We start from the raw sequence: 25,342 nt of genomic DNA on the forward strand, positions 1-25,342 counted from the left end.
ATGGGAAAGTAAAAGGGATGGGGTGGTCTTTGGGATGGGCTATGATGCGAGGTGATGTGATGAGATGAGCAGAGGGTAGGTGGGGTTGGAGTTTGATCTTGTAGTGTTCGGATGGGATGGATTGAGAAGATGGTGAGGTGGGATTTGATGCAAATGGGATGGGGTGGGGTGAGATGTGAGGGAAGAAATGAGATGTGAGTAAAAGGGATGAGATGGGCATGGTGGGGGTTTGGTTTGATGGGACAGGGTAGGGTTGTGTTATAGGGTGGGACAGGAAGGAGTGGGCCAGGGTGGAATGAGGTGTGATGAGAAGGCAGGGTACAGTGCTGCATGGTAATTATTACTTCAATGCTGCACACCGGAGAACTGAATGTCAGCCTTGGATACATGGAGAATGTGATAAAGGACAATTGTAAGAGCACTTTTCAAAAACTTCAAATAAATAAGAGTTATTGGCACCTGAAGCATTACTACAATAACAGTAAATTGGATTTTTTTCAAATTAAATAACATATTCTATAATTACTCACAGAGTGCTCTGGTTATCAACCTTGAAAGGATGAAAGGCTAAGATCCACTTTACTGCGATTCAAACTTCTGACCTGCAGGTAAAACTAGAGGTCTTAACTTGCTGGGCCTTCTTGCTGGCTGCTGATGTATTACCACTCCTCCACCCACTCCTTCGGCATCGTAGTGCAGTGTGTGCACATTTTGAAACATAACTAATCAGTCCAGAAAGAAGTGCGGAGGAGCTATTCAGTTTCACAGTCCCGCAGGTTTTATATTACTAAAGAGAGAGAACGCGCATATTAGCCCCACCTTCAGGGGCTGGAGCCTACTTCTGCTGCTAAATTAGCTGGGGTAAGGCTGGTTTTGGATATTCACGCTGAAGAGGAGAGAAAGAGTTGCTTTGCTGCAGAAGACGCAGGGCCTGCGCCACTAAAACATTTTAGAAATGCAGTGATCCAACCTCACAAGCGGGCGGTGGGGAGGGCAAAAGTTTAAGCATTATCAAAATTTCACAGGCACTTTTGTAAAATGCGAGGCATTTTTACAAAAGTGTTGATATTGTGATTTTTTTTTTTGCAATCATGACATCCTGAAGGGTTTGATTTACACCTTAAACAATAAGCATGCTAAATCTATTCATCGTTTCTATGAAATGGTAAATGCAATTCATCCCGAAAGTTTCCAACAGTCAGTTTATGTGGCATTTAACCGTTTTTCTATGAAATCACATACAACCCTGTGGAGCAGGTAGGTAGGCACAGACTATGGCTGGTGCTTTGAAGAGACAGCCATTGTCACTTGGTGCTGTGTATCTGTGAAAGCATGCCCGAACTTCCACAGATCTGACCCAGTGATGGCTCTCTGTGATCTCACTTCCAAGCAATCACCTGCTCGCACACAATCACCTGCTCACTCACACGCAATCACCAGGCCTCGGGTCATCTTCTGCATGCATTAGCTAGGCCGTGAAACAGTGGCGGTCTGTAGCCAATCAGTTCATGGACTGTCCAGTGCATCACACGTGAAAAACTATTTCAAGATGTTATGCACCTACCACATGTTTACTGCAGAATGTGTAACGTCATGCATATGGTTGCTAGATATCACAGCTCAACACTGACACACAGGTTCACCATAAACCCATGGCAAGTTTAATTCAAGAAACTAAAGAACCTATAAACATATCACAAACACACCCTCCTTCACCCCCACTCAGTGGAGTGTGAACATGGAAGCACATTGGAGCAACTGTGCTTATAGCAGAACTCACAAAACTTGTGTACTTTGACATTTTTCTTTTTTTGCATATTTATATAGCGCAAACTCAACCCGAAGGTATTAGAGCCAGGGCCGGCTTAAGTGCTGGTGGCGCCCTGTGCGACAATGTTTGTTGGCGCCCCCCCAATAACCACCTCCACCACCACAGGTATCTCTCGCTAGCACCCTTTAACAGTGACCAAGTCTCCATAACCACACTCTCTCAGATGCACTGAATTAGTTATAGCGCCACTCATACCAGTGTAGGGTGTCTGAGCACTTTGCATCACACGCACATTACAGAGAGACAATCAATCATACGCGTGTAAATCAGTGTATAGGAAATGTTACATAAGCCAAAGGACTAAAAGTGTAGGAGTCACATGTCATCCATACTGATAGGCAGTATAGTTTAAGAGTGCTTGGTGTGGAGAAGCACAAACTCCGAGGCGAAAATGAAACCGCATAGTTGGGAGTTTTCTTTAATAATAAGAATCGATTTCTAGCCAAATTAACCCTTTTTGCAACATTAATCAATGTTCTAATAATGTATACTTTGCAGTCTGTATGCAGTTCCAGGATGAAAGTTAATAGCTCACTATACTATATTAGGACTTTAAGTTATAAATTGCAAGTAACAAAAGGATGTCTCTTTTGAAAGCAGTAACCTGCTGATCTGTTGACATCATACGCACTCTGTAATCTACTTGGAACACGTTCTTTGCAGCAGGAATATTAACCCTCTGCACTAACTTCACCTAAAGCAAAACCTCAACTATACAAAATGCTGATCTCTCGCCAGGAAGGTAATTAATCACACGAGTTATCTAGACATTTATGTGAGGCCTGGTAATTGGGGGGGAAGAAACGCTGCAGCAGGTGCTTCAAAAGCAATAATAATAAACTTTCACCAAACACGGCGCCCCCAGGAAGCCAGCACCTGGTGTGGTGACCTCGAGGCTCGAACTCTTGTTTCCAGCACCAAAGGTGGCAGTTTAGGCCGACGGTCGGACCACACCCTCTCCCCTTCACCTAACATTACTTACTTCTTGCGCCCGGCGTTCTCAGAAAGTGCCGAGGTCCGACCCTTCCTCTGGTCTCTGCCCTGCCTGTAGTCCACGTCCCCGAAGTGCCGCCTCAAAAATAGTGCCGCCCCAAAAATAGTGCCGCCTGGGGCGGACCGCCCCCACCGCCCCCCCTAGCTATGCCCCTGGTGTGCATACACAGGGTGCAGAGGCACAAGAGGGCCCTGTAGAGCCTTCTTTTTCTTCTCTCCACCAGGGTTTTTATTAACCCTGGGCGTAGTATGCGGAGTGGCACTCCGCTGAGTTCTATGGAGTAAAACAAAAACTCTGTGAAACTCCGTGGAACACCACTCCACCCCAGCCCCACAATCTGTTTTTAAAAGGGTAAAAAACCCACTTATCTAATCTTCTCTGTCTGCGGGCCGCCCTCCTCCTCGCCGCGGTGTCTCCTGGCTCTCCTCGCCATCCTCCTTCTCCCCCTATGTTTTATGAGTTGCGTAAACCACGCATGCGCAGTTCAAGCAAGACGTAAAACGTAGGGAGAGGAGGATGACGGCAAGGAGGAGAGCCAGAAGACACCGCAGCGAGGAGGAGGGCGGCCCGCTGACGACAGTGAAGACAAGGTATGTGTTGTTTTTAACCTATTTTCAGTAGGCTGAGGGGCATACTCCGCTCTGCTGCAGAGTCGGAGTTTTGCCTCATCTTTGCATTCCCAGAGGAGCGCGATTCGCAAACTCCGCTGGCGGAGCAGAGTACCCGCCTGGGGTTCATTTTTATGGAGCAGGAACTGCCATGAAAACCCTGGCAGAGAGGAAACTTGGAATATGCTTGGCGGGACCACCGTGGTCCCGCCAAGCATATTCTGGCCTCTGGTCCACCGCTCCACCTCCAGGGAGGCATCAGCGGTCCCATGGCGGTTTCACTGTTTGAGTGGCAATCGGGTGGTCCGAAGAATGCCACCGCCACTCCACCACGAGTCTGGCGGTCCTCGGACTACCAGACACGTAATCAGGCCCTTAATGTATGTGCTTTGCCTACCCCACATCCACCTTACCGCCAATCCTTTTCGAACCTCCCTCACCTGACTTCCAACCCGCTGGCATCAATGTGGCCCTAGGTCACATCACAGACTGAACTTTTTGGCCCTTGGGAATATGTTTGTCAGTACCCATGATATAGATGTTATATAAAGTACACATTTATCTATTTTCTGTTCTTATAGTAATTATGAAATTATACTGGAACTTTAGCAGACTCAGTTACATTGATATCATTAGGATTAATATCATCAGGGGTACAGTCACGTGACATCACTTCCTGGGAAGATTCAGGATCAGGGGTCATATTGTGGCACTTCCTGTGATGTCACTTAGGTCAAAGAGGGTGTGATGTCACTTACGCTAAAAGTGGCACTTAGGTAATCAGCCTACATGATTGTGTAGTCTGTTCCCTGTAGCAAACCTTGGCTATAGAAGATTTGCTCTGTGAGAATCGTTGTTAGGCCCTCTTAGCAGAGATAGTAGTTTGCTTAGACAACTGTCATTTTTTATACCTTTGTCATTGTATTGCTGTATGTCCAGTGGCTGCCTTGTGGGAAGGCTTATGCTCAAAACAGTAAGCCAGAGTTTGTTATAGTGATAAGCCAATAATAACATTATAGGCTTGATTTATTCCCTAGGAAAAAGTATTTCAAATGTCATAGGTCTAATCTATTTATAATAACAAATTATGGCAGTAGTCCTGATTGATTTGTTATGCAACACATATGTTAAAGTCAATAAGCCTTTTAGAGGGGGTTGTTTTTTTTACTGTGCTAAAGCCTGCAGCCATGTATTCTGTTACATGAAACCTCATAGATTACCTTTGTGGGAAGGATTGTGTTTTTGGTTACCTCCTATGACAAACCCCAGAGGTAGAAGATTTGCACTGTGATAATTCTTGCTGGAATCTCTTTGGAAAGCCTGACAGTCTTAACCATCTCTCAGAATCTTGTATTAAAAACACAAATAATAAAAACACAGGCATCCATATACAGATATACAGTTAAGTGGCGGCCGCCACTAACAATGGGTGGTGAGATAGGTGGGGTGATCACGGAGGGGGGCGTGTTTATTATAATTAGGGTTTCCTGTTTTCAGTTTCTATTTTTGGTAAATTCTGGTGGGGATTTTCAGTGTTTTAAATACTTTAAAAAAACAGTGGTTATCAGTGGCTACACATTTTCGCACCATTAAAAACAACAAGAAGAGTGATTTTCCAGTGTTTATGGAATGTTGTGCTTTTATTATTGCTTGCATTCTGCACTGATAGTGCATGTGTATAGACGGTGTACGTATAGGGTATATGATGTCCAAATACATTTTTACAAATCAAACTTATTGTAGTACACCATACAATAGTTCTTTAGTGAGTTTTTGGTCATGCGCGCTTGCTCTTTCCTTCCCATGTAAATGTTTATCTGGGAAAAGGCCCTCTCAACATTGGAACTTGAGTCGGGCAACGCCAAAACAGCCAGTACACAATTTGCTAACTCTGGCCACTGACATAGCTTTCCATGCCAATACTGGTGCACCTGAAGATTGCGATTCTCTGGGACAGGTTCTGCAACATATGCGTTGAACTGGGCGCATATGCCCTCAGTTATTTAATCAAAAAAGAAGCAGTACTTTTGAAAGACCAGAGAAAATTCCCCTTTATGGAAGAATCTAGAGCTTGTGCAGAGTACCTTAGTGAGGCTTCTTTGACTTCAAATGCTATGGTTGGTGAAGGGACATTTGCATCACTGCAAGACATTTCTCACACATTGTAAAATAACATTTCCTGAGTTGCTCCTCAACATTTCTTTGCTTACGAAGTGGCAAGATTCTAACATGGAACATGTTGCAGTGCCAAAGTCACTAAAAGTGTGCCCAGCCTACTCACAAGAAGATGTTTCACATCTACACCAATTATACTGAACACTTGGTAGACAAGGGTGTTTTCAGACTCTGGTATTTTTATTGTGTCCACTACATCAGTCATGTTTGCCTGTAAAAATCTAAGAATACAGTAGAGTGTATCTGTTAGAAATGGGATTTTTGGTAGGCTAGGGCGTGAGCCAAAGCCAGGCAAAAACCACCACTCTAGTCAGGATAAGGGAGTTACACTTCTAAAATAACCCCTGCTCACCCCCTTGGTAGCTTGGCACGAGCAGCCAGGCTTATCTTACAGGCAGTGTGTAAAGCATAGCGAACAGTAATACAGTGTACGCTCTATAAAAGGACACCACACCAGTTTAGAAAAATAGCCAATATTTTTATATACTTTAAGACAAGACCAAGTACGATAAAAATCCACAGTACTATACTTAAAAGTTCACAGTTCCAAAAATACACTGATTAAAAGGAGTTCCTTGTGTGGATAGCTCCGTCTGGGCTACCACCGCGTCATGAACAACAAATCCAACAGTTCTGGCTGGTCGCGGGGTCGCAGGCCAGCTGCGGTGTCGAGAAGACCCGCAAACAGTACCTGTGAGAAATGCAGGGCGCTGAAACCCTTGAAGTCACTTGTGTTTCAGGTCGAGCTCCTCTCTGGTGGAATCAGAAACGCTGGCGCCAGTAGGCGTCAGGTGCGTGCGGTGCCCCCAGGTCACGGTGCAGCGGCTCGGTGGCAGCATCAGATGGCGTCGTCGGTGAGACCAGGTTCACGGTGCGAGATGAAGGATGTGCTTGCCACGGTACTAGCAGGTCACGGTAAAAGCAGCGACGTCGTCGTTGCTGAAACCCTGTCATCAGATGACCAACTGGAGTCGTCGTGTGACTTGCGAGCGGTGCCCTCGAACCAAGGTGCAAGCAGCGGCGTCGATTTAGGCGGGAAGTGGCGGCGACAGGCCGGCCAAGGCGTCCTCATGAAGCAAGGCGGTGCAGAGTGCGTTGCCCACAGGTTGTGGTGCAAGCAGCGGCTCGGTGGTGGCGTCAACAGGCGTTGTCGGTTAGACCGCATGCGCGGGCGTCCGCGCATGCGCATTTGTGTGAAGAAGTTGCCGGCAAGCAGGAAGAGGGAGCCCGAGGACGCCGCACTGCAGGTAAGGTAATTTATTTACTTTTTACATTCTTTAAATTATTTTAAAATGAGGGCGGGCTGGCGGCGGGTGGCGGGTGGCGGGCAGCTCTGCTTCGTAGTGGCGTGTGTGTAGCGTTGCCTGCTACGCCTACTTCGTAAACTGCGAAGCAGGCAGCGCTACGTGCACTCCGTGGGCGAAGCGGAGCACGACGCCCAGCCTTACACAAAAGGCACTTTCATTTATATGATAGACTTATTGGCATTGCTAATCCTTGTTTCAAAATACTACAGTCCTGGCTGCAGTGTTAAGCCAGACGGATGCCACTGCGGTCATGGCCTTCAAAAAGTTGTACCTGCTGCTGTGCTGTTGCGCTTCTGGGAAGTACTGGGACATCAGAACAGATCATCTGAGAATGGTTAGAAGCGCACAAGAGGCCTTCTGAGAAGTACTGGTGAAGAACACAAGACATCCTGAGACATTCTGTAACATCAAAAGAAACCTCTTGAGAAGTGCTGGTAAAGACAAAGAGAACTAAGAAGTGGGGGTAAAGGGCTGCTACCCCGATGAGTGCTGCTAAAGTGCTGCTGTCCATCTTTCAAGTGTTTGTCTAATACCGCTGGAGGGGTTAATAAATAGTAGGATCTTATGAAGGGGGAATACCAGGGGTATGAATTTACGAGAGACAGACAGATTACATGGAAATGTAATACCAGGGGAGTTCTACCAGAAATAGCCATGTCTTTGCACAGAACAAGATCAGCCCCCCTCAACTCTCTGGTCTCGTATCCCATTGGTGAGCCAGGGGTAGGTACATACACCTATGGAGGTTGGGGGAGGATTCAGCATACACATAGAGGCAGTGTGTGCACCAGCATACAACTCTGGAGACGGCGTGAGCACCAGCGTGCACCTATGGTGGAAGCGTGTGTGTCAGCCGACACTTACAGCTGAGGGTGTACACCGACATACACCTCTGGCCAGAGGCGCAACTAGAGCCAAATTTCGGGGGGGGCTAAGAAAAAATTTCGGGAGGGGCTAAATCTTTTAAGCCATAGGCAGAGTGGAGCTGCAGGGGCTCTTAGAAGGGGTGAAACACCAGCAAAGCCTCATTAACATGCAAATGGTCTTTTAATACCTGTGAAGTGCTCGGGTGCGGCTGTGTGTGCGCCGGGATTGTGTGCGCTAGGAAGCTGTCTCATCCCGGGCTGCCACACACGACGGGGGGGGCTGAAGCCCTGTGAGTCCAATGGGTATTGTGCGCCTGCCTCTGGCAGAGGTTGTGTGAGCTAGCATACACCTATAGAGGGAGCGGTTTCACCAGCACACACCTCTAGGATAGGGCATACACCATCATACATCTGTGGGGAATGAATACACCAACATTCACCCCAGGGGCGGGGCGTACACTAGCACCAACCTCTGAAAAATGGAGAGCTCCAACATAACACCTTTGTGGAAGGAAGTGCACCAGCGTTAACTTTGTGGCAGGGAGTGAAGCGACATATGCCTTTGTGGCAGGGCGTGAACCAATGTACACCGATGGGAGGTTCTGTACCAGCACACAGTATGGGGGAGGGTGTGCACGTGTGTGCACCTTCAGGAAAGGGTGAGCATCAATGTGCACCTCTGGGGCAAAGGTGTATGCACCAACATACAAATATGGAGGTGGGTGCACCAGCTTACCCCCATGGCGAAGTGTGCCAGCTTACCCTTATGTAGATGAGTGTGTGCACCAACATACACATATGGGGGAACACCAGCTTACTTTACACCTTTGAGGTAGTGTGAATGTACCACCTCACCCCTATGGTGAAGGGTGTGTTCACTGACTTGCACATAGTGGGGACAGAGCAGATCAACATGAACCTATATGAGGCAGGAAAGATTTGCACCAGCCTGAAACTATGGGTAGAGAGGTGTGCAGTGTATCACCATGCACCAATAGGGAAAAAGCGTACGTCATCATAAAGCAATGGGATGCGAAACATTGAGCACCAAAGCAAACCTGTGCAGGGCTTTAAGTGGGATGAAAAAACGGGGGGGGGGTCTCTCATAACTCTCATAGGGGTGTGGCCGATGTAATTAAGGCGTGGCTAAAACACTTAAACTAAATATCTGCACTTAGCATGGAGTGCCGCCCCACTAGTATTTTGTTGTTTCTGTCCGTTTATCCAGCTATTTAACACAAGTATTACACCTACAAAAAGCCAGGGCTATTGGCTTTGTCAGTGATTGTAAAATTGCAGAAGATAAATTAGCCTCTTTGAAGCTACATCAAAAGCAGTGACGGGGTACTATCGCAGAGTTAAGCTTTTTTTCCCACTGAAGGTAAAAATGGAAAGCCCCATAGGGACCCCTTTCGGCACCTGCTTTTAAGAACTGCCAGCACTGAGCACCGGCAGGACCCGGTCCACTTAAAGCCCTGACCCTGTAAGCAAAAATCGCGCACACCACAATACACCAATCGCGAGATGCACACACGCTTCCTTTATTTTAACAGACCAGGCTCGTGGACGGCTGTGTGAGCCGTCTGCATTTGAAGCTACGAGTTCCGGTCTGCCTTTAGTGAACAAAGACAGTCTGGCGCTGCGTCGAAAGGAGTCGACGTTTATTTTGACTTTGAAAGTTAACACACTTCCCTGCTGCCAGAGCTCAGACTCCCATCACAGGCCTCAGTTCTTCAATACTCGCCCGCCTGTGAGCAGGCACGCAGCTGACAGCGAGATGCGCGCCGCCTCCTCCCTAATTACACCTCAGAGCACCGTGCGCCCGTGGTGTGCGCACTGACAGGTCTGAGGGGCCCTGAGAGACGAGGCTGCGGCTTCTGAGAGACTTCAAACAGACCGCCCATGTCATTGTTTATGCACCGCCTCTCTAGAACAAGCCAGCTTATGGCAGCTTCTGCTACATCTTCTTTGGTACACCCCTGCTGTAGACATCTTTATTATATATAAAGGCAGGGCTTTAAGTGGGCCGGGTCTCACCGATGCTGAGCACCGGCAGTTTTTTAAAGGGGGCCTCGAAACGGGTCTCTATCGGGCTCTGTTTTGTGCCCTGGAACAGACGGTCCGTTTATTCCCGGCCTGCAGTGACAGCAGGCACATCATGCACGGGCTCACACTGCTCGCTTCTCACTATTGGAGAAGTTACACCAGGGCTTTAAGTGGGCCGGGTCTCACCGGGTCTGAGCACCGGCAGTTTTTTTAAGGGGGCCATAGAAACGGGTCTCTATCGGGCTCTGTTTTGTGCCCTGGCACAGGCGGTCCGTTTTTCCCCCGGACTGCAGGGACAGCAGGCACATCGATGTGCGAGTGGTGAGGTTGTAGAGGAAGTGAAATCCTATAAAGAGAGTCATTTTCTCTCTGGATTTCCCTTCTCTTTTTGAAACTCAGGAGCAGCAACATTGTCGAGGGCTTTAAGTGGAAGCTTTTTCAATATTATATACAGGCCATAGTTGCTGCTTATTTATCTTATGCAACTAGTAACCTTTGACAAAGCCAATAGTTCTGACTTGTAGGTATGATGTGACTTGTCGTATCATATATCTGGACACAATGACAGGAACAGCAAAATACAAGTCGGGCGGCACACTGTGCTAAACACATATTTTTAGCTTAAGTGTTCTTAAGCCACGCCCTTAATTACATTGGCCACGCCCCTTTGAGAGACCCCCCCAGTTTTTTCATCCCACTTAAAGCCCTGAGTTACACCATGACATCATGCCAGGTGTGCGTTGTAGGGGAAGGGAAATCCTTTAAAGAGAGTCATTTTCTATCTGGGTTTCCCTTTTTCAATATCATTCGTATACAACAAGCCATAGTTTCTGCCTAGTTATCTTATGCAACTAACAACCATTGACAAAGCCAATAGTCCTGACTTGTTGTAGGTGTGACGTTACTTGTTGTATTATCATATATCTGGATGCAATGACAGAAACAGCAAAATACAAGTCAGGCAGCACACTGTGCTAAGCACAGATTTTTACCCTCTGTGTTTTTAAGCCACGCCCTTAATGACATAGGCCGTGCCCCGTTGGGAGACCCACCGGTTTTGTTCATCCCATTTAAAGCCCTGTATAAAGGGGCGCTCACAGGTTTGAATCTCCTTCTTGGCTAACTCTGACTTTCATTCCCAGTAGATGGTCACTGGCTCGAGCTGAACGAGGAAGATTAGAAAATGAGCCCATGTCATCAGCGACACCATGTTTTACCCCTAATCTTTCTTTTAACAATGCATTCTTGGAGTTCCATTCCTGGTTGAGAAGGTGGGAAGCAGTTGGATTAAAATCCTACATATAAATTGGTTTATAGAAGGAATAGCAGGACCTGGATAAGGTGTATGCGATAACATAGAGTCTTAGGGGGCGTCCACACCATCAGTCTGACACGGGTTATGCGCAAGTGTCCTCCTTTCGGCCACACAACACACAACTTCAGCATGAGTTCCATGATATATGACTCTCTTAAAAGACAATACTGATAACCCTAAGTGATCAACATGCACGGTAGTCAGAGTGAAAATAGAGCACATTGAAAACCGGTTCAGTGACCTTGATTTACCAAATGGGGGATGATGCCCCGGTTACGTACCGGGTAATCTTAATGACTCCGAATCCTAGTCTTCCTCACCACAGTGATCACAAACCAACCATGGCAATTACATTCGGCCCGGCGAGGGGGGTGCACTGATGCTGGGCTTTTGTTACAAGGGGACGATTTTGCAGCATTACTGCAAAACCGGCCCCCAGTAACAAGACCCGCCCTCACCGGTCCAAAAGCAGCCCCCACCCTTCCGGCCCACCGGGGAAATGCCCAGTGCCCACTACGGTCAGACCGGCCCCCGTAGATTACCCTTATTTTATGTAGGCGTAACTATAACCCTTAAGCAGGGGCGGCTGCTTCGCTGTGGCAGAGGAGCGTCGCCCCACAGCTAAAAGGCAGCAACAGAAGAAAAATAAAATGACAATAAACTATTTCATTGTCATTTTATTTTTCACTTCGAGCCTCGTAGTTCATGGTGGTACCATGTCGCAGCATCACACAGCAGGGGGAGGATAGGTGGTAGGCACTGAAAGTGCGCATGCCAGTTTGGCCGGCCTTCTTAGGACTGTTGCTCGGGGATATCAGACTCCCAGTCTCTGCTGGAGCATGAACCCGGCCCGCTTTTCCAATCCCAGTGCTTCTCTCATGCTGGGAGTAATAGCATGAAAGCAGCGTTCTGATTGCAAGGGGAGTCTGGGGGTCTGTGCTCTTGGGGATTGCAGTGCCGGGAGCAGAGGTGCAGGGTGGCACGGGAGCAAAAGATAGGGCCCGATGCGTTGAAAGGTTGGTGTACATTTCTTTATTTTATTTTTCCCTCGCTGCCCTCCCGACGATGTATTGGCAGCAGCCGCCGTTGACTGCTAGACCAACAGACAACTGGAGCACACTCCGCAACTATCTTCTGCTGGCCAATACGGCCCTTCCGCCCCCGCATACTCCCCTGCTAACATCACACCTACTGGGCTCCCATCGGATAGAGATACTGGGGTCGATGAGGAGCATACAGAGAAGACTGCAGAACTGGAATAGAAGAAACAGTGGCCCTGTAATAGCCATGAGCTGCTCTAGACTATTATGGCCTGGCCTATGGGGTTGGGGGGCACGTCCCTGATTTAAGTTATTCTTCTGGGTGATCTGTTTAGAGTGTAAGATTTCCTGTTACTCTTTGCTTCCCCTGCTGTGGTACTACAGATCTTGCACTTTCAATCCACTGGTTAGAGATAATGCAATGGTACTATCTTGCACGCCACCCAATAGCACAAATACTGTCATTAATCTCTGTTCATTTACCATGGTGCTACAACATAGACTTGCACTTCGAAGCAATGACAGAGGAACACATTTGGACGGCTCTCAGCTGGAGACACAACACAGATATACCCAGTGGCGGTTCTTCCGCTAATAGGACACTTTACAACGCAAACATTTACAACACATGCCTTTACAATGCGTTTTTTACATCGCAACATGCATTACAACGCATGATTTTACAATGCATGCCATCACAACGCATTTTTAGAAACTGCATTTACAATGCATTCCATTACAACGCATACCATTACAACACATAATACTTTTAGGGCAACAGCAGGGTAAGTGTTGGATAGTGTAGGGGTAAAATTTACTATTCCCACTCCAGTGAGTGCAACAGGAGGGTAAGTATTGGATAGTGTAGGGGTAAAAATTACTATTCACACTCCAGTTAGTGCAACAGTAGGGTAAGTGTTGGATAGTGTAGGGGTAAAAATTACTATTCCCCATTACTTACCATATAATGCGTTGTAAAGGCATGCGTTGTAGTGACATGCGTTGTAATGGCATGCATTGTAGTGACATGTGTTGTAATGGCTGTGTTGTAATGTCATGCGATGTAAAGGCAGTTGCGTTGTAATGACTGCGTTATAAATGTAGTGCATTGTAATGACTGTGTTGTAATGGTTGTTTCCACTCCTCCGCTAAGGTGGAGGTGCTTCCCCCCACTGCTTTTAGGCAGTGTAACTAAGGGACAATAAAATAATAATAATGTGATGTTATTATCAGTTTATTGTTTACATCTCCTTTAAGGGTGTCGTGTAGGCGGGGCTACTCTGCTGTCAGAGCAGGGGAGGAGTGGTTTGCCCACTCCTAAGTGCACAATGGCGCTTTGACCGGCCCTCTCAGGCCTTTCAACCCGTCATGCCCACTTTGCATGTTCTCCATGTAGGCTACATTGCAGCCTGCGTGGAGAACATGCCCAGGCCTCCAGATCCCTTTGAGCGCCGAGCCACGGCGCTCAGACCAATCACAACGCTGCAATCACTCAGTGATTGGTCAGGGGAGCCTGGCAGTGCTTCCTGGTTCAGCCTAATCTGACAGAGGAGATTCGGTGGACCAGGTGACAAGGTTAATGTTTTTTGTTTACATCCTTCTCCTCCTTACCACCCCGATCTGTGCTGGCTGCCACTGCATATACTGCGGTGCAACTATCCTGGATATTCTGGGCTGGTTTGAAATACAAATATTCTGGGCTGGTTTGAAATGCAGACTTAAACTCATAGGATCAATCTGGGGTAAATACTAAGGGCCCATGATGCCGGGCATAGGTCTACAAGCACCTCAGAGATGACACTGAGCAGCGGTCTAACCTTTAGGCTACTGCCAAGTGCATTGCCAAAGAAGAAAACAAATTTCCAACCATCCTCAACAAGTCCTCTCTCTCATTTCGTGTTTTCACCTCTCCTTCAGTCTCGCTTACCTTTAACTCTACCTTATGTTATGTTATTTCATTCCATTTCTTCCCCTCAGGATGCTACAACAAACTTCGGGGATATCATCAAGCCCCGGAGATAAAATTATCGCTGCTTTAGCGTCCGTTTTCAGACGGAAAGCGGCGATAATTTTATCACCTAATCAGCAAGGTCATGCTATCGCGTGAATTTCTTGCATTATCGCCCTTTCCCCCAACGCCCATCTTTGCATCTCTAATGAGAGCAAAGTGGGCATTCCTGCCCCGACATAACTGGAGAAATGTCGCTAAGCGACATTTCTCCAATTATCAATGGGCACGATAACCTGCATAGCGACAAGCAAAGTAGCGATAACCTCTGTAGCGATAACCTCTGTTATCGCTGCTTTCCTTACGCCTGCTTCAAAATTGACTTAGCCATGATATCCAATGTAAGGTGGATATCATGGCTAAGTATGCCTTGCCCTATCAGCAAGCTATCGCCAAACCCTGTGCGATTATCGCTCTATTTCCAGCGATATTCGCACAATTGGCAGCTTGCGCTCTGAATTATATCGCTTTGGAGATAAGCGTAGCTGATAGCACGCTATCTCCGCAATAAAATTCAAGAGTTGGCCGGCGATAATTATCCTCGCGCTAAGAGCGCTGAACGATAATTATCGCATGGCCTTGATGATATGCCCCTTCAATCTTTCAAAACCTCGAACTCATTCCATGTCTCACCTCCATTGCTGCCCTTTCATCTCATTCTTTTTCTATCTTCCACCACACCCCATCCCACCCCACTCCATCTCGTCCTTTGTCCTTCTCATCTAGCTCCTTTCCAGTTTTCTATCCTTAACCTGTCACACTCTCTTCTATAATGGCAAATTTCCCTGTTAACTCCAACTGTGCCTCCTATAGCATCCATACACTTACCTCTTTAACATACCATTCACCTTCTTCAAATGTACCGATTATTCGTCTATTTCGAACTCATATTTAGTATTTTGCTTCTGATCACCAACTGATCTGTGTGCTCCTCACTCACCAATGCATTTTTTAGTTTCCCAAATTCGCACCCACCTCCACCTCTATCATTCTCACCCATTTTCCTCTTAACCAAACATCTTGAATTATCTACCTTCTATCCCATGCAGTCTTCATTTCTCCTTCGTCTATATTTTTGACCAGTGAGTATTTGTAACTCATTAGTTTCCCTTTTACTTTATTTCACATTTTTTCACACCCACCACTCATTGTCACCCTTTCCTTATATCTACCTTTATAATTGTTCTATCTTCACCTCTTTCTTAAGTATCCACCTACCTCCACATCTTATATTCTCTTATCCCATCTCTCTCAGTTCCCCTCACTTCTACTTTTCTCATTCTAGCATATTCACCTCTCAGTTTCCATTTTCCTCTAGCCACCCTAACAGGCCCCTTTTTATTCCCCACTGTCTATTCCAGTGCTTCTTGTAACTTACTCAAACTCTCTCACAACCCCACGAATTCACTTGCATCCTTCACGCTGTGACCCATTACAGTCCTCTCCCTTTCTCGTCCCTGATGTGCCTCCTTCCACCCTCAGTTACCACATTAACCTTGCACTGGGTGGCTCTATGCCTCTTCCAGTGTCTGCCCCTGCTCTCTGTTAGCCCTCTCAGGCCGCCCTCTCATGCCTTCTCTCAAATTCTTCTTTCTTTATCTAGCTCCCTCTTCTGCCCCTATTTCCCTTCTTTCAGTTTTCTTTGTTCCTACTCTTTGCTTTTTCTTATTAACGTATTTTTCAGTCATTTTCTTTCCTCGCCCTTTTTTTTCTATCTCATTTTTATTCGATTTTTTTTTAAATTGCATTTTCCTTTTAGTTTCAGCGGGTAAACATACATGTTTCGACTGGTCTTTAGGTATCAACAACCATTAAGTACTCATCTTGCAAAGTAGACACCATTTCTTCTCTTTAAATTAGTGCATAGTTAGCAGTCAAATCTGAACAGCAACGTTTTTCAGAGATTGGGGATCAGCTCATCGTGCCTATCACCCTGAAGCAGAATCTAACATTCAAATGCATATCGAACAGTTGCTCATAAAACTAATTAACAACGGGGGCACCCAGTAAACCTAGACCGGCTATATTTGCAATAATCTAAGTACCTAAATGGCGGTCAGATAACATTGGTCTTCAATGCATTTTAATGATCGCAAAGAGGGCAGACGGGAAACATATGAAGACGTAATGGGTCTTTGCCTCATGTCAGACCCCTGGTGAATGATGTTATTATTCATGGTGATGTGGTGGGTGGAAGGGTTTCAGTCAATCAATCAATCAATCAATCAATCAATCAATCAATCAATCAATCAATCAATCAGTGGTTTATAGAGCACGCTACTCACCCGTGAGGGTCTCAAGGCTCTGGGAGGGGGGTGGAGCAGCTCCGTTGGTTACAGTGGAGCTATTAGTTTCTTCTGCATCCCTGGCTGCCCATTCTCGTATTACTTCCGACCATATGTCTGCTATAGGGCGGCGTCTCACACCCCTCCCATCTTCCTCTATTAACACTCTTTCCTCCGCCCCGGCCCAGACTGTGATATCATTTTCCCAATGTGAAATATTAGGACCTGCGGGGTTCCATCTTAGTGCTATTCTCCTTTTTGCCAGAACTAGAGCTAAATCTATAAATCGAGTTCCTACTTTTCTGGTTTTTGGCCTAGGGATAAACCCAACAAGCAAGCGTATGCAGTTCTGCAAGGATTCGATGCCAATATTCAGGCAGGGGTGGGCAGTCCCACATCATGTGCCTAAAGTCTACGTCCAACTGTGCACGGTGCGGACATTGTTTATCATTACTACCTAACGTGGAGTGAGATAGGTCATACAGAGGATATTGAATTGGATGTATTTTAAGCTGGCGTATCTAGAGATCGTCTTAGGCAACCGCAGCTCCTTCTTCCACCCTGTTTCAGATATGCTACGGTCAGTGAGTGCTTCCCATTTCGGTTGCAGTGTTGGCAGTGGATTTTCGGCCATCTCTCTCAAGGCACGGTACACCCATTTAATTAGGTATCTTGCCAACCCCAATTAAATCATGGCTTGCGAGGGCGCATGTGCTTTCGGGTCTCGGATACCCCCTTCCCATAGGTACTGAAATGTTTTCTACAGCCCATGATAATACAAAAACTGCCCAGGGGGCAATTCGTATTGAGAGATTAAGTCACCCATCACTCTCTCCAAGTATTAATCACCTTCCCTTACCAACCCCACCTTTCCCCAATCTCTCATTTGGTTCGCAGTGAATGATGAGGAGGCATCTCCACGAGGCAAGCCAACCAAGGGGAGGTCCGGTGAATATAATGGAACATCTGACAGACACATCATGCTCCTGCGCCAGCATCTCGAGGCCACCGTGAACAAGGTTCCCTGAGGCCGATCCCGCTTCTTGGGAAGCAATAGCTCAGCCATCAGTTTCCCCGTAAGGTCTGATCTGAATATGATATCCAGAGTCTCTAACCCAATCCCCTCCAGCCACTGGGCCAACCACTGCAATTGAGCAGCCAGATAGAAAGATTAAAAATCCGGTGCTCCCAGTTCCGTCCCTTCCCTGGTGTCCCCTGGGCTGTAGTCAGCAACATTCTGTTACGGCCCCCATCCAAAATCAAGTCCCTCAGCAATGTATCCAATTCCCTAAACCAAGTCTTCGGGATGAATACTGGTAGATTTGCAAAACAATAAAGTAAACGTGGCAAAATAATCATTTTGGAAAGTGCCTCCCTCGACATCGTGGGGAGCTTAAGGGACCGCCAGAATGCGGCCGATGATTTATGATAATGAAGAGCTGGATTCAGGTTGCCCTCAAAGAGGTCTCACTGATCATGAAACACTTGGATCCCTAGATATCTAAAGGATCGGTGGGACCAGTTAGTGCCTGTTGGAATTGACAGGGGGTGGGAAGTTGCAGGGTCAAGGGTGAAGACGTGTGTCTTGGAACAATTGACCTTCAAACCAGTTAGAGTAGCATAAGCACTCAAGATGCCAATTGTGTCTCTTTCTCCATAGCCACCATTCCGTAAATATAAAAGGATATCATCTGCTTAAAGGGAAATCGTGAACTCTCTCCCATCCAGCGTCAAGCCCAATCTACCAGTCTCTGTTTCAAACTGCACGGCCAGCGGTTCCATTGCCAAAGCGAGCAGGAGTGGGGACAGTGAACATCCCTGCCTGGTTTCCCTGTGTACTTCATATGAACTTGAGATTATACCTCCTGTCCTAACTGTAGCTGAGGGGGAAGTATGAAGTAGTTCGACCCATTTGATCCATCCCTCATCGAGCCCCATAGTATGCATTACCTTCATCAGAAAATCCCATCTCAAAGAATAAAAATCCTTTTCAAGGTCCACAGCGATGACCACTGCCTCAGGGTAGGTCGAAAGATCCCGGTGGAACATTTATAGTCGTCTGAGGCTACCTGATGTAGATCTGGTTGGGATAAATTCATTATGGTCTGCGTGGACCAATGTGCGCATGTGTGGGAGCAGTCTACTAGCTAGTATTTTACTTAATATTTTAAAGTCCAAGTTTAGCATGGACAACGGTCTAAAGTCTGAGACAGTAGGAGTGCCCAATTTAGTTTTAGGGAGGGGCACCAAAAGGGCCTCCCTGGTTGTTGTTGGTAACTGGCCAGGTCTTAATGAGTCGGCATACAGCTTCTCCAGGTGAGGGGCCAACTGGGCACTGTGAGCCGCGTAGAATTCTGCTGGTAGTCCATCAGGTCCTGGGGTCTTCCCCCTTGCCATATCTTTAATTGCAGCCCTAATCTCATGTACACTTATAGTGTCTCCCAAGTCTTTCTGCGCCACAGGGTTGATTTTACGGAGCGGAATACTGTTCAGATAGTTATAGATAATACCCTCTGGTATTTCAGGTGGGGATTCGTAGAGAGCCGTATAGTAGTTTAAAAAGCAAGTATTAATGGTGTTAGGGGAAAAGGTCGTGGACCCATCTCCAACTTGTACCCAGGTTATGGTTGATCCTCTATTTTCAGGTTGGATCAGCCAAGCAAGCAGTCTGCCTGCTTTCCCACCCTCAATATATTGTTTCTTCAAATAATCTTCGCAATCTAAAAGTCGTAGCCTGTCCAGCGTTTTATTATATATACTCTTGGCTCCCTCTAAACAGTTGATTAAGGGTGTCTGTCTGAGCCCCCAGTCTAAGCTCGAGTGCATGTATCTCCATTTAAGGTTTCTGAAGTTCACTCTCTATCTCTTTTCTACTCCCCACCATCTGTCCTATACAGTGGCCCCTAATGACTGGCTTGAAAGAATCCCATTCTGTAAGTGAGGAACTGGCAGTTCTCTGGTTCCTTAAAAACCAATCAGATATTGTATCACGTAGGGACTGTTGGAAGCATGCATCTTTCATCATGGATACATCTAGTCGCCATGTTGGGATGGCTGTCACTTTGGGTGCAGTAGAGAGAGTCAGGAGTAAGGGGCTATGATCTGACACCGTGCAGCCTAAGTTCTCAGAGTCGACCATTTGCATACTAACATGAGAGGAGCAGAGGAACATGTACAATCTAGTATGTAAATGGTATAAAGGGGAATAGAATGAATAATCCCTGATTTGGTCATGTTGCAACCCCCAAACATCAACTAAGTCCCAATGCTACATCCAATCTCAAAGACCTCTCTCGTTGGAACTGGCCATTGTACCGCGTAATGGTGGAGTGGATCTGTCTATGTTGCCCAACAACCTCCCCCTGATCAGCACGTACCGTCCCTCTGGATCGAGCATGGTTTGTATTGCGTCAAAGGGAGTTCCAGGCCGTACCCGTTCCAATGCCCCCCTTCTGCGGAGACGCTGTCCCTCATCCAGGGTCAAGTGAGTCTCGGAGCATCATTTTCTGAGCTCCCCTACGCCTAATGTAGCTAAGTCTGTTATGGCGTTTCGCCAGCGCACCCATGCCTCTAACATTCTAAGGTAGGATCTTTATCCCTCTAGGACCTACGTTTGTAACTGCCATATGTGTTTAGTGTCTGGACATACCTGCCATATCTGGATTAGACTGTGCCTTAGCCCCTGGGTGTTTATGTGGACATTAGAAACCTCAACTCCCCAACCCGAGGGCAACAGCGCAACCGCTAATCGTCCAAACCTGTATACAAAACAGTGCATAAAGTCAGAACATTGCCTCCGAACCCTCCGGCAAAGCATTCTGGTGGAGGTGGACTCGGTGTTTGAAGGGAACATGTGTGCTTTGTTCTGGCCCCATTCCATGTTCCTTCTCCAAGTGGCAATCTGCGGCCGTAGGATCATATCCATACCCTATGTCGCCTCTAGTCCCAGGCCAAACTATAGTCACTTTTCTGTATTGAAGGATTTCATGGAGGATGTGGAATGTACACTCTTGCGGGTGGGGTTCCGGGAGACTGCTGCAGCTAGGCAATGTCGTCCACCGATCTTGAAGTGGGCTTCGGCAGAGTGGGATCCCCCTCAAAGAAATACCCAGATTCAGAAGATGCATCAAAGGATCTAACCAATGCATCTGAGATTCTGTTTCGGCTTTGAGGCGAAATTATTTGCGCCACTGCTTTTAGCTTGGCTTTCCTGTCTTGTTGAGTTTGCGAGGCTGGGGGTTTTGATACTTGGGATTTCTTCCAGATGTGCTCCTGTCTTTTTCTACGTGGATGTAGCTCCATTCCCGATTGTGAAGTCTGCGGAGGAGGCGGGCGCCTATTTTGTACACCTCTTGCCAGGACAAGCCAGTTTGCTTTTCCTCACTGCAAGGCAAAGCGGGGTGATCAATCCAGTCTCTCAAGGCCAGTGGATGCCGCCTTAAAAAGCAAGATAAATTTTGGGCCTGGATGGATCTCCGCGCTCACACATCCACCATGCTTGATGCCTAAGCCGTGCCCCCGTCCTATCTCATTTTATTACCTTTTTATCTGTTTCCTTTCATGTCTTTCACCCACCTTCAATTCTTTTCTTAGCCCTCCATTTATTTTTATAGTCTATAACATCTCCTTTTTAGGTTCCTGTTACTTTTTTTTTGCTGTTTCTACCCCCTATAGTTCTCCTCTATTGACGTCTCTATCTTTTATGTCCCATCTTTTTTCTTTACCTTTATTCTCTTTTATCTTTTACTTTCTTTTCTTTATTACTTTCTCCCATTCATTCTCTTCCTTCATTCTATTGTTCCTCAGTCTGTCTTCTTTACTGTCCCTTATTGTTCCTTTGCTTCACCATTACTTATATGTTCTCTTTCCTGTTCACATCTCCTACCTCATAACCATGTTGAATCATTTGCTCCCATGTCCACTCAGTCTCTTCCTCATCTTAGGGTCCTCACTCTAAGATAGGAGTTGTATAGCGGGGGCCTAGAAATTACTTTGGCACTTGCAACAAGGTGCAGTGGCATAGGCAGCACCTGAGCAAGCTTACATCTCAGGATCCAGGTAACGTGCAGGAGGCAGCAGTGCAATCTTAACTCACACACAAAACAATAGGTACAACAAAGGTAGAAGCCTTGCAAGCTTCATGGATACACAGAACAGGTACGGCAGGAGTACAAATCTCTGCCTTACGCAGATCCCGGTATAGTTCCGGCACAGGCAACAGAATTAAAAAAGGCACCTCCTATTGCACAGCAGCAATGTAAGTTTCTTCTTCATATAGAATTTTCACAGCAAATGGAATAGCTGTGCAAGTTTTCCGGATACAAAACATGGATAGCGTGAGAAGAAACAGTGCACACCTCCCTCAACAAAACAGGTGCAATCCAATACACCCTCACAACACAGGCACAGCAGAACACACCTGTGTAAGACTACTTTGACCAAAACATGATAAGCATGGATGGCAGCTGTGCAACCAGCGCTTAATTTGAGCCAGTGGTTTCTGGTGCTCAGCACCGGCACTTAATCATCAACACCGGCGGTTTTCATGAGCATCAGTTAAGGACACATTCATTTATGGGAAGATTAAGTGACTTGCCCAGAATTACAGGATACTGAGCCGACGTTGAGACTTGAATCTGGTATCCCAGCTTGGAGGTCGGCATCTCTAGCCATTACGCCATATCCGTGTCCCGCTTTCATGGTTAGTAGTTGGTTCTGCTTTAGGCGGTGCTAACAGGAGAAATGGGCTTGTGCAAGCTGCCTCTTGACGAGAGCCCCGGCACTTATTGTTTTTTACAAATTAACCACTGTGTGCAAATCTTCCTTACACTATGCAAACAAACAAGACAGAATGTCTCACAGAAATAAAACAATGGTCACCACATATCAATCAATCACTCAATCAGCCATTTGTAAAGGGCGCTACTCACCCGTGAGGGTCTCAAGGCGTTGTGGAGGGGGAGCAGCTACTGATCAAACAGCCAGGTCTTGAGAAGTCACCTGAAGGTCAGCAGGTCCTGGGTCTGTCGAAGGTGGATGGGGAGGGTGTTCCATGTCTTGGCGGCGAGGTGGGAGAAGGATCTGCCGCCGGTGGTTGTTCGGCGGATGCATGGGACGGCGGCGAGGTCAGCGGAGCAGAGCTGGCGGTTGGGGGTGTAGAAGGTGAGTTGCTTGTTAAGGTATGCTGGTCCGGCGTTGTGGTGCTGGAAGTAGGGTTGTGGTGGTGCTGTAGCACCCCCAAAATAGCAATGATGGAGTTTAGAATGTGAATGAGCAATAAAGATTCCTTTGAATTTTGTTTTTATCATGTAACATTTGCTGTGCTTCAAAGACAGAGGCAAAGTGCCAGGCAACTTCTTATGACATATTGCTGTTTAATATTTGAATATGGAGATTGGTGTTTACTTTTTTTCTCTGACTGCAAAGTGAGTGGATTTTTTGAAGTGAACTATCTGACAATCTTGCTATGTACGAGAAGAGTGAGAGGAAAGGTTTTAGGATGTCAGTTTTTTTTCTAAAAGACAACCAAATGTAAATACACATGAATAAACTGTACAAATGTTTCAAAATATATCAGGAGAGAGAAAAGGCCAAATGATTTTGAAGTGTGATGGAAGCAAAAACGTAAATAGGGTCAAAACAAATGAATACACATTTACTTATTGATGTGCAAATTAGTAATATTTGCTACAAAACTGCATGCCCTGTCTAATTTTGTGGCCATTTAAATGGAAAATGTGCTGCCTGTAAATTGCAGTGAACTACTAGAGCATGCTTTTGTGATATATTCACGACAGTGTGCTCCAAATGTACCACCGACTACATACCACACCCATACCACTCTCCTGCTGAATGACATGGCTCATTTGCTATACTTGTTCTTTATGTGACACTTGGATTTTTCGCAATCCTCATAACTTCAGTGATGTAACTGATGGCAGGACACCCACTCTGATTCATTTTCCAGCACCGCGGGTCAACAGCAAAATGGAACCACAGAGAAGGCATCGGTGTGCAAACCTGCAAAATGACCAACATGCCACATCCAACACCTTCGGCCAGTCCTTGCTTTTTTTTTTCAATAGCCCTTTGCAAACTTGAAAATATATGCCCATTTGTATAACAGCAAAAGTAAAACTCCCAGTCCCGGAATTTAATGTAATGTTGGCGGAAAATTGGGATTGGCTCATGCATTTAACAACCCTGTAAACAAAAATCTTTTCAGGCAGCCATCCAGAAAGGTGGGACTTAAACAGTGGCACCAAACAAGTATGTTTTTAGAGTGGTAACACATGTGCAGTTCCATTGTAATCTTGAAAATGTATGTTTGTTCATCCAGCAACAGGGACGGCTTCTCCGTAATCTCGGAGGAGCGCCGACACACTGACCAGAGCCAGCAGATCATAAATTAAATCATAATAACACAAAGTTATTAGGATTTTATTTATTGCGGTCTCAGCCATGCAATAGGATAGGGCGGGCCTGGAATGTCAGGAAGGAGGAGTAGTGTGCATTTATAAGTGTGCATGTTTGTTTGGCCGGCGAGAGAAGGCATGCGCACTTATGTTTCTCCAACCCAGCTGTGTTGCACAGCCGGGTTGAAGAAAAGCCAAAGGCTCCAAGGCAGTGTCTGGGCGGAAAACGAGGCTGCTCAGACCAATCCTGGCGCTGCTATGAGAGCAGTGTCTGGATTGGGTGTGGAGCCTGTGATCTGAGGCCAATTTACATTCAGCTCAGACAAGAGAAGCAAGGAGGCTGCCGGGAGCGTCAGCAGGAGCGGAGCGACATGTAAGTCTTTATTTATTTTATATTATTACCTAACTGCAACCTTTCCCCCCGCCCTACCAGCCTAGATATGCGGCGGCCGCCACTGCCCAGAAACAAAGCTTGCATTTTACAACTCTGGGGGCTTTAAACCTTCAGGATTGTCTGTGATGTGCAAAATTCAATAGGGTATTTTAAATATCTTCTGCATTTTCTTTTGGTATACTTTAAATGATAAATCATCATGGGAGATGGCATTATAAAACTGTACAATTTGTCCATCAATGTTTGCAGGTCATTTAGCTGAAGTAAAACCACTTAGATCTTTGCAAGTTAACAAGAGGTCAACCAGGGGGCAATGTTGCAAGACCTGTGAACTCAGGCCCAGCCAGTTGCACTCACTGTCCAAGTTCAAGAACAAGGCAGGCTGCACTCACAGCACACATAGAGGCGCTCTGGCGGCCTCTGTCCCTACTCGTGTTAACTTTCCAGAGGTCCCCGCATGGGCGGCATCAATCGCAGCTGCATAGAGAAAAGGGAACAGCCTTTTCTTGTTATATGCTGCACAGCTCTGAACATCACCCTCTTTGCAGACGCCCAGGCATTAATGTAGAGGAGTCCCAATACTTTTCCAGACCAGTCCTACCCAGGAATAAAGACGCCCATTTATCTCTGGTGAGTTTCACAGACTCAGATGACCAGCCAAGTCTTGCTTAATATTAAAGGGTGTGGGTCCCATTCACTAAATGGGGCCCACACGCAGAGAGGGCCCTCTTTTAATACATATGTTAACGGAGTGCAGAAGAGAGGAAAGGAGGAATGAAGCACTACTAGCTAACCCCTGCCCAGTTCCAGGGATGGTACCACCCTTGCCACCCTCCTGTGATGCTGCACAGCACACCTTGCTTGGGCCGTTCCACCAGAGCAAGGTATTTGCTTACCTGGCAGCAAGTAAATATTAAACAAAAATGTTTTTTTTTTTTAAGTGAAAGAGAAAGCTGGGAGGCTTGCTTGTACAGACCCCCGTCTCTGTCCAGCTCACTGCATAGCTGTGTGGGCTTCACCCATCAATGAAGGGGCCCCACCCACTAAGGAAGGCCTGG

This window comes from Triturus cristatus, chromosome 4_2 (genome assembly GCF_964204655.1).
Source record: "Triturus cristatus chromosome 4_2, aTriCri1.1, whole genome shotgun sequence".
NCBI lineage: Eukaryota > Metazoa > Chordata > Amphibia > Caudata > Salamandridae > Triturus > Triturus cristatus.